The following is a 10818-nucleotide window of genomic DNA, read 5'->3' as shown; positions in this document are numbered from 1 at the left end:
CTCCTGGGGAAGCCAGAGGGTCCTGCACCCCAACTTCACAGGCAGACGTGACTGTCAGCCAGACAGTAAAACAGAAGGTTTATTAGACAACAGGAACATGGTCTAAAACAGAGCTTGTAGGTGCAGAGAACGGGACCCCTCAGCTGGGTCCATTTTGGGGGGCAGTGAGCCAGACAAGCACGTCTGCCCTTCACTCCATGTCCCAGCCAGCCCCAAAACTGAAACTCCCTCCAGCCCCTCCTCCTCTGGGCTTTGTCCCTTTCCCAGGCCAGGAGGTCACCTGATTCCTTTGTTCTCCAACCCTTTAGCTCTCACCTTGCAGGGGGGAAGGGCCAGGCCATCAGTTGCCAGGAAACAGGGTGTAGGCCATCCTCTGTGTCCAGACCCCTGCACACACCTGCCCTCTAGGGCTCTGCAATGATCATACACCCTTATCCCACCACCTAGATACTTAAGAACTGCATAGGGGAAACTGAGGCACCCCCACACTATTCAGAGGAACCATTAAGAACAGTCCCACTTCGTCACACAGGTGTCTTCAAAGAGCAACGTTCTGATGCAGAAACTGCAGAACCCGAACCACCAAAAAAGAAAATCAACCTTCTCCTGGTGGCATCTGACTCAGATAATGAAAGTGAACATGCGTAGGTCCACACTGCTTTGGATTGTTATTGAGCAGAACCCATCATCAGCATGGAGGAATGTCCCGTGGAATGGTGGTTGAAGCATGAAGGGACATATGAATCTTTAGCACATCTGGCACGTAAATATCTTGAGACGCTGGCTACAACAGTGCCATGTGAATGCCTGTTCTCACTTTCAGGTGACATTGTAAACAAGAAGCAGGCAGCATTCTCTCCTGCAAATGTAAACAAACTTGTTTGTCTGAGCGACTGGATGAACAAGAATTAGGACTGAGTGGACTTGCCAGCTCTAAAATTTTAGATTGTTTTATTTTTGAATGCAGGTTTTTTGTACATAATTCTACATTTGTAAGTTCAACTTTCGTGATAAAGAGATTGCACTACAGTACTTATATTAGGTGAATTGAAAAATACTATTTCTTTTGGTTTTTTACAGTGCAAATACTTGTAATCAAAAATAAATATAGAGTGAGCACTGTACACTTTGTATTCTGTGTTGTAACTGAAATCAATATATCTGAAAATGTAGAAAACATCCCAAAATATTTAAATAAATGGTATTCTATTATTAACAGTGTGATTAATCATGATTAATTTTTTAATTGCGCAATTAATCTTGATTAATTTTTTTAATCTCTTGACAGCCCTACTATAAATACATCTCAGGGCTGCGATATTTACCAAGGAGCCGGTCCTGAGCAGAACCAGACAAGCTGGGGTGCATGCTGCTCCCTTGGGGACAGCAGCACTGCTATTCCTGTGAGTGTCAGTGGACATGAAGCTTGGCACTACAGGGGAACACTTCACGGGGCTCAGGGACTGGGGTGCCCCATTGTTAACCCGCAAGGCAGAGTAAAGGCTGGCAGAGCCCAGAGGAGAGCGTGTGGGTGGCTCACAGCCTGGTGGGGTCAGGGAGCCGACGCCCCGTTAAGCGCAAGCAAGTCTCCCTAATGCTGGAGGCGAGGGGGAGGTTGACAAAGTGGGGATTTTTCATAATATTTTGTATGACTGCTGTGTATCAGTTTCCCCTATGTGCTGCATGGTTCACTAGGTGGGGAGAAAAGACTGTTTGCTCTTTGCAGAGGCCCAGAGATACAGGTGTGACTGTCGCTTAGCTGGCTGGGGCCTGGGCCCAGACAATGGCTCGGCCATTTGGTACCTAGCAACTAACAACCATGGACAAGGGACCTCCTCTGCAGGAAGCCAGCAGGTTTGGCCAGCTGGAGAACAAAGGGCCAGGTGACCAGGTTTGCCAGGGAACTAGAACAAAGGATGGAGGAGGGGCCCTTGGGGGGTTGTTATGTGTGGGTCACTGGAAGCAGGACACACTCTTCTGGACCGGGACTCAAGGCAGGTCAGAGAGAGAGCCCTGAGCTCTGGACTGACCCAGATGGACTTTGCTATAACTGTCCATTCTCTATGCTAACCTATGGACTTTCTAGGCTGTGTTCCAGACATCTCATAAACCCTTCACGGCGTGAAGCAGGATACTGAAGGCTCCGAGGTTCGGCCCCAGGAGGCGGTAAAAGCAGGGGCTCACCCCAGCGAGCAAGTGTGACCCTACGGGGGCTGATGCACTGAAAGGCTCCTCCCAGGGACTGTTCCAGAGCCAGATGAGAGCACCAGACCTGTGGATCCATGACAGGGGTAACAAGGTGATTCACAGTCCTGAGTACCCCAAGAAACGTCACACCCCTAGCGTGGCCCTCAGGGTTGCCTCCTTCCCCATAGCCTGCATGCTGGGCACTGGTGCAGACCCCCCCAACCAGGATCAGGACCCCCAATCCCCATTGTGCCAGGTGCTATGCAGACTCCAACTTAGATCAGAGGCCTGTTGTGCCGGGCGCTGCACAGACACACAACAAGAGATAGCTCTTGCCCTAGCTGAGATCAGGGCCCTGCTGTGCTGGACTGGAAGGAGCATCAAGAGGTCATCAAGTCCAGCCCCCTGGCTGAGGCAGGACCAAGGAAAGCTAGACCATCCCTGGCTGGCTTCTGTCCAACCTGTTCTTAAAAACCTCCAGTGACGGCATTCCACAACCCCCCTTGAAAGCCTATTCCAGAGCTGAACTGTCCTTATAGATAGAAAGTTTTTTCTAATAGCTATGTCATAAATATAAAGGGAAGGGTAAACCCCTTTAAAATCCCTCCTGGCCAGAGGAAAAATCCTCTCACCTGTAAAGGGTTAAGAAGCTAAAGGTAACCTCGCTGGCACCTGACCAAAATGACCAATGAGGAGACAAGATACTTTCAAAAGCTGGGAGGAGGGAGCAAAACAAAGGGTCTGTGTCTGTCTGTATGCTGCTTTGCTATGCGGGGATAGACCAGGAATGGAGTCTTAGAACTTTAGTAAGTAATCTAGCTAGGTATGTGTTAGATCATGATTTCTTTAAATGGCTGAGAAAAGAGCTGTGCTGAATAGAATGACTATTCCTGTCTGTGTGTCTTTTTTGTAACTTAAGGTTTTGCCTAGAGGGATTCTCTATGGTTTGAATCTAATTACCCTGTAAGGTATCTACCATCCTGATTTTACAGAGGTGATTTCTTTACTTCTGTTAAAAGTCTTCTGCTTTTTCATTGTTCTCAGATCCAAGGGTTTGGGTCTGTGGTCACCTATGCAAATTGGTGAGGATTTTTACCAAACCTTCCCCAGGAAGTGGGGTGCAAGGGTTGGGAGGATTTTGGGGGGGAAAGATGTGTCCAAACTATGTTTCCCAGTAAACCCACTTAAAGTTTGGTGGTGGCAGTGGAGATCCAGGGACAGAGGATAAAATTAATTTGTACCTTGGGGAAGTTTTAACCTAAGCTGGTGAAAGTAAGCTTAGGAGTTTTTCATGCAGGTCCCCACATCTGTACCCTAGAGTTCAGAGTGGGGGAGGAACCTTGACAACCTAACTTAAATCTCCCTTGCTGCAGATTAAACCAAATTACTTCTTGTCCTATCCTCCTGGAGAACAATTGATCACTGTCCTCTTTATAACAGCCCTTAACATATCTGAAGAGTGTTATCGGGTCCCCCCACACTCAGTTTTCTTTTCTCAAGACTGAACATGTCAGGTTTTTTAGAACCCGAGTCTTTTACATGGCAGACCCAAGTTCCATTCACTTAGACGCACTGCCTTTCAGAATGAATTTGCCAGGACTATGTGCTTGGCTAGGCTATCTATAAAATGCATACCCATCTTCACAGATGAATGAGCAATATGTAAAACACAAGGAATCACTAGCTGGAAGTGCTAACTCAAACCATAGAGCCCACTCCTCTTTGAGAGTTGGGCAGAGAACCCAGGAGTCCTGACTTCCTCCAACGCAAAAGACCCCAATCCCCTCCCAGAGCTAGGAATAGAACCCAGGAAGCCTGACCTCTGTCATTCTATTGTTATCGAACAAATAGTTGCATCCGATGAAGTGAGCTGTAGCTCACGAAAGCTTATGCTCAAATAAATTGCTTAGTCTCTAAGGTGCCACAAGTCCTCCTGTTCTTTTTGCGGATACAGACTAACATGGCTGCTACTCTGAAACTAGTTGTTGTGTGACTCACTGGCAAAGTGTGTGTTTTGTTCCCCTCTAGTGCTAATGAACATCTAGGGTAATAGCCTTCTAACAAGATCTGTTTGCTGACTCCTGTGCTGGGGTACAAGGCCTTGCTCAGCAGTCAGAGGAGTGAAATGCACCGTTCTTAACCCAGTCAGTAGGAGCGCGGAGACTGGCCTACAGGCTCCCGGCTCAGTACCCTTTCCCGTTCTGAGGGCGGGCGGGGATTTGATGCTACCACCCACTTCCCTCTTGGTGCCGGGAGATGGGTTCTTGAGCAGCCATTGACCTAAGAGCTTGTCTAGCCCTGATCCATGTCAGTGCCTGTCCCGGAGGATGGAGCAGGTCAAATCAGAGCACATGTCCCCAGTGACGGCTGGTGCTCTGAGTTTCCGGCCCAAGGGGTAGATCAGGCCGGGGAGCACGTACTCACATAGCAGTAGGACTGCTCGCCTGAGTTAGAGTGACAGCTGCACTGCCCAACCCTTGCTGAGCTCCTGCGGAGTCCCAGGAGGCTGTGGCTGTCTGCCCCCATCCCTCACTGGAGCAGTCCACACTCTGGCTGGGGGCAGAGCCTGCCCACAATGAATAGCTGGGAGTGGACACTGGCTGGTCCTATTGTGGACAGGAGGGCAGAAGCCCCAGCCCCAGCTGCCCCTTCAACCTGTGCTTGTTTTCTCCCTCATGGGGTCACGTAGTAACCCTGGCCCTGGCACCTGCTGCAGCTGGCAGACAACCACCTGGGGAGAGAGATGCCCACGGAGAGGGCAGGGGCTGTAAATCCACCCGAAGGGGCCGTGAGAAGGCGGCTAGAGACGAAGAGATGGTGCTGAGTGAAAAGGGGATTTGCTGAGGAAGCTGGACAGCGAAGGGCCGTGTGCCAGGAGCCCGGCCGCGAGGGCACAGAGCGTGTGACAAGGGAGGGTCACCCCCGGTACACTGGTGCCTGTTGGACGGGGGTGGCCCTGCGGGTGAGGAGCTGTCGTTGTTGCGGGGAGCTGCTTGAAAGAGCAGCAATCATCGCAGCAGTGAAGCAAAGCAGCGTGGCGAGCCAGAGGGAGGCGAAAACAGGCCAGCAGGGGTGAAACTGGACTTCACAGCCAGGGGACAGGGACTTGAGCCCTTCTTGGGGTGATGCAGCAGGGGGTGGAAAATCTCCTTTTACTGGGATGGTATTTTACAGTTTAGTATTTTCCTAAGCAAGCACTTGATGTTACTTTCCATTATTTCTTGTCTATTATTATTTGATCATTTCTGTTCTATTTTTCTTCCTGCCAAATTTCTGGGGGTTTCCTCTATAAAGTTTAAATTTTAAGGGTCTGACCAGTGTGTTGCTTTGCCTCTGCCTCTCTTCCCAGTAGGCAGAGCCTAGCCAAGGCCTGGATCACCAGTCAGTTTCCTCCTCTAGCCAAGCCCCGAGGGAGAATCATGCAGTCTGTGCACAGAAAGGTGTCTTTTTGCGGGTGAACATTGGCCAAATAAATCCATATGCAGCTGGCAAAGGCAACATAGTCTGGCAGGTAACAGGTGCTAATGCCTGCATGGAGTGTGTATGGGGGGGGGGGAAAGGGGGCTGCTTGTTAATGGGATCCCTTTTTCCTAGCGCACAGCCCCGGCGCTGGGAGATCACACAGCATTTCTGTGTGTGCTCTCTCTGCTTCCCATCAGTTGCTATGGCAGATCTCCATGGCCGTGCCCTCACGTCATGCAGGAATGGAGCCTGTTCAGTGCTGTTCGATAGGCAGCAGCAGGCCTGAGCTAACACGCAGCATGCACCGTGCTCCAAGGGCAATGGTGCCTCCTGCTGCCTCGTTGCAGTCGGTCAGAGCTGCCCCCAGCACGGGAGGGAACAAAATGATTGGTGTCTCCTGGCGCAAGGACAAGGGGGTGATCAATGGAAGAAAAAGGTGGCAAACTGAAAATCACTACAAGGAAATCCATTCTCACCCAGCAGGTGATCGTCCTGAGGAACTCCCTGCCACAAGGTGTGAGGGCCAAGAGCTGAGCCAGGTTCAAAAAGGGACTGGACGTTTCTATGCAGAACGAGACTATCCAGCATTGGAATAGATGATGCTGGCATGGATATGAGCCCTCTTGCTTCAGGACATGGGCCTAGCGCTGTGAGACACCAGGATGAGACCTGTGTGGGGAGCAGATTATCCCACAGCTGCTACTTTGGGGGTCCTACCCCTTTGTCTAAAGCACCTGGTTCTGGCCACTGTCAGGGATGGGATCCTGGACTGGATGGGCCTGGGGTCTGATCCAGCTGGCAGTGCCTATGCTCCTGTGAATCTGAGTGACTATTTATTCTATGTAATACAGCAGCACCTGATCTGCATTGGGGCTCATTGTGCCATGTGCTGCATACCCACAGAATAGAGACAGGACCTGCCAACCTAGAGCTGGATGAGCCAAAATGCCCACCTTTCTCTTACCCTGGCTAATAGCAGTGTCCCACAGCAGCTGCCTGACACAGCAATTCACCATGGGGTTACTGCAGCGTGTCTGGCTGGAAGTCCGTATTCCTGGGTCCTTTCCAGAGTCTGCCTCCCACGTGTGACCCCACGTAGCTCCAAGTGGACACCTGTCTGTGCTCCAGTCCCCCTTTGAGAACTGGGGTAATGCACCTTCCTGGCTGAGGGGAAAGTGCACTAGGTTGGGAACCAGCAGACTATGAGTTTATGCCTCATGTCTCCTGACTGCTGTCCGAGCTCTGCGTCCTTCACAACCCTTGTAACTGAGTCACGCTAGCTAACCCACTGAGAAGTTTCGCAGGGTTGGAATAGAAGTCTGCTCTCTGATGTGGGCCGGCCCAAGCCTCAGCCATGCTGTCAGAAAGAAGCTGCCAAATCTAAGCGCGTGGCTACGTTGTCTGGAAAATGAGGCTATTCACCGTTTCAATGTGTTACGTGTTTTCCTCTTGTGGATGCTCTGCAGATAACAACCTACATCTGCTGCCAACTATTCATAGAATCTCAGGGTTGGAAGGGTCCTCAGGAGGTCATCTAGTCCAACCTCCTGCTCAAAGCAGGACCAAGCCCCAGTTTTTGCCCCAGATCCCGAAATGGCCCCCTCAAGGATTGAACTTGTAGATGATCCTTCAGTTCAGCTGGTAGAGGCCTGTGCTGAAAGCCCAGAATTCAAACCTTAATAATGCAAGGGATGGAGGTTTATGGATCACCCATCAGAGAATGTTTTTAAATCAACCTAGACAATTATGAACAATTAAGTTAGTTAAAAGAATATTCAAGTTGCAAAGTCCAGCACTCAAAAGTTAGGAAATGTCAGAATAATAGGGGTTGCTTTTGCAATCTGAATTCAGCTGTCTGCATTATGAGACAGTCTAGAACAGTGGTCCCCAAACTTTTTACCTTGCACCCTCCTTACCCCTGTCTGTGCCACCTCCCTGAGCTGGGGCTGTGGCTCCGGGAAGGGGGGATGCAGACAGGGCTGGGGCCACAGCTGGGGGGTGGGCTTGGGGCCGGCTCGCCCTCTCCAGCCCCCACGGGGGCTGGCCCAGGCCCCAGGCATGCCCCCAAACATTCCTTTGTGCCCCCCTGGGGACTGGTGGGCTATAATTATGTGATCACGGATTTCTTTTTCCCCACAGGCCCTCTGCATCATTCAATGCACAACTGACCTTTTTTGTTTGTTTATTTTGGAGTGGCTCTTATTGTTTTTTTTTTCAGATAAAATGCTTCAGCTGCTTCAGAGAATAACATGAGGGGGAAATACATTCTTTTGCCCTCGGGGCATCATTTCAGAAAAATTCTGGGGCAGGCAAAGTTGTGCCAGCACAGAGAACATTATCTGTGATTATATTATCGTCTGCAAAGGTGGGAGCAGGGGGATCAGAAAGTGGAGCATGTACACCTATGAAGAGTCAAGGAGGGAACCAAGGTCTTGCGGGAGCGACTGCCCCCCATACCAAATGATACCCCTGTTTTGCCCATGTTAAAAAATTCTTATAACTGTTTCATTGAGAAGCTCTAGCACTTTCATGTTTTGCAGCAGAGGCTTGAAATTTGGCAGAGGGGTGGCCCTGATGGCCTTGCTGTTCTGGCAAAAATCCACCTAAAGCTGGCACAATTATCAACCTTTTAAAAAATCTCAGTTTGCACATGCTCAGTAGAGACTTGTTAGAGTTGGGCAGCTAAAATCTCAGCAGAGTCCCTGTCCCAGCCAAGGTCTGCAGGATTGTCCCTACAATTGCTGCTCCTGTGGGAGATAGGGGAGAAGAATTGCAGACCACAGGGGAGGGGGAACAAAGGCAGGAGCAGAGGGGGGCTGCAGCCAGGAGGGGAGGAGAGGATATAAGAGGGGAAGGAGTTGTTGCACGGAGAGGCTAGGAGTGGGGGTGGGGAGACAGTAGCAGGAGCTGGGGTGTGGAGATTGGAACAGAAGGGGACAGGGAGAAAAGTGGGGCAGAAGAGTCTGTAGCAACTAGACACTCCTCTCCAGACCCTGGATTGGATCCCAGGATCCCTGAGTCTCTATATGCCTCCACTGTCAACAAATAGCTATCAAAGCTACTGATAAAGTCTGTCTCTCCATCCCCCTCTAGTGGCAGGTGCAAATATTGCACTGGGCATAGCACAGTAACGGGGGCACTACCGGAGAAGCCCATATAAACGCGAGAACACAGAACAGTCTGTAAATCTGTGACACTGAGCACTCACAGCTGTAACTGTAGTGACTGGGAGCTGTATTTTGAACATATAAATGGCTGTATAACGCTAAGCACTATGGAAGATCAGGCCCTGATTGGGCACCCAAAACTAGTGGGCACTTGGCAATGGTGGCCTTAATCTCTGTGTGCCTCAGTTTCCTGTGTGCGTAAGGAGGATAATGTCTTCAACCAGACAGTTCATTAATGTTTGAGAAGCTCTCAGGCACAACGCTGAGAGCACCACAGGAACGCCCAGGAGGAAATGCATAATTCTGTGTTTGGATGGGGCAGTAAATAATGCAGGGGCCACACACTGAATCAGGAGGATACAAGGCAGTTGCCCAGGCACAGAAGGAGGCTGGAGCATAATGCACAGGGGCAGAGTTACAGCTGCATGGGCATCTCCTAATTTTCAAGGGCTCCACTTTGCAACCTGAATGTTCTCTCACTGTAGGGCTTTTTATGTCATTATTCCTATAGCTTGCTACTGCCATAGACCCGCAGCATTGTTATTGCAGTGCATGGTATACTGCTGTTTCTCTCAGGGAGAACTGCGGGGGGGAATTTCACTGCCCGTGGAACTAAGAACCACTGGCAGAGTTGGTGTCTCAGAGATGGGAAATTCACCACACCAGTAGAAGTATTGGCTTGCTGAGGGGTCTCTGCTAGGCTTGAATGATGGCAAGAGAGGGGAGAGCAGCGAATGATGCCAATAAAGGGGATGGGATGAATATTACCTGTGGTTTGAGCAATAGGAATTGCAGCCGGCCATACTCAAAGTAGCCTGAGCTGAAGGGAATTACTCTGAATTGCCAGTCCTATTCCTGTGGCTGAAGGCAGAGAAATGAAACTAGGATACAGGTGTGTTGTGTAGCCCTGAGAAACCCGTTGGGCCAGGTGCTGCACAGACACACAGCGAGAGACAGACCCTGCCCTGAACAGCTCACAGTCTAAACAGACAAGGGATGAGAGGGGAAGACACTTACCTGACGTCACCCAGAAGGTCCATATTTCCCTTAGCTGGGTGCTCCCTCTACGCCAGGACTCTTTGGGTTAATCTGGTCTCACCAGAGACCCATGGATAGTAAATGTCATTCTGTAGCCTCATTCCCCCCACGAATCCCAGAGCTGCTTACACTGCACTCACACAGCTTAGCTGCCCTGTGCTCAGACCCTACGGCAACCAACGCAGTGTTAGAACGTGGAACAGAACCAGGGCAAAGGGCTGAGCCCCTGCTCTCTGCCTTACCTCCGTGCCCTGGAGAATCAGGTGCGATTTGAAAGCTCACTCCACCAAGCTTTCTCCTTCAGGCCAGCATGGTCCCATACCCACCAGGGTGCACCTTGCCTCGCAGCTCCCACAAAGCCAGGCACCAGAGACATACAGGGGTGTCCTACAGACTTTCCTCCACACCCTTCCTCTGTGCAGAGCTTAGAGCTGCAGCTGCAGGACCGTACCCACGGCGTGACTTGGCCAACTTGTCCCTCGCTCTGGGGCTGGGAGATGGAGCTGCCGGCAGGGCAGGATTACCACAGCCCAGGGCTGCAGGCATACTCCAACACGGCTCCACCCTCACACTGTGGCCCCACCCAACCCCACCTCTGCTTGGGGTGGTAATGGCAGGGGCCACCCTCACAAAAGCCATCTGGTGCGGCCTGCCCACCTCCCTGGGTCACTGCTTCCCTGGCTGCCTGTAGGAGAAGGCCTGTCCTGGAAGGGGAGGGCTTGGCTCCACCCATCTGAGCATGGGGCTCTGTGCTGGGGCACCAGCTGACCCCAGTACAGTCACGCTGGGCTGACAGCAGCCGGACTGTGTCACACGTCCTCTCCTGGGGTGGTGGCAGTGGGTTTCAGAGCTAATAGGGGCACCTCCCCTTTCCCCCCTCAACGATGGCCTCTGGGATGGGCTCTCAGCAGACTCAGGCAGCGTGGCTGCTTGTAACTCACACCCAGATGAGCTCCCATACCAC

The sequence above is a fragment of the Chelonia mydas genome, chromosome 6 (genome assembly GCF_015237465.2).
Source record: "Chelonia mydas isolate rCheMyd1 chromosome 6, rCheMyd1.pri.v2, whole genome shotgun sequence".
NCBI lineage: Eukaryota > Metazoa > Chordata > Testudines > Cheloniidae > Chelonia > Chelonia mydas.
The sequence above is the reverse complement of the archived record's forward strand: the minus strand, read 5'-3'. Positions refer to the sequence as shown.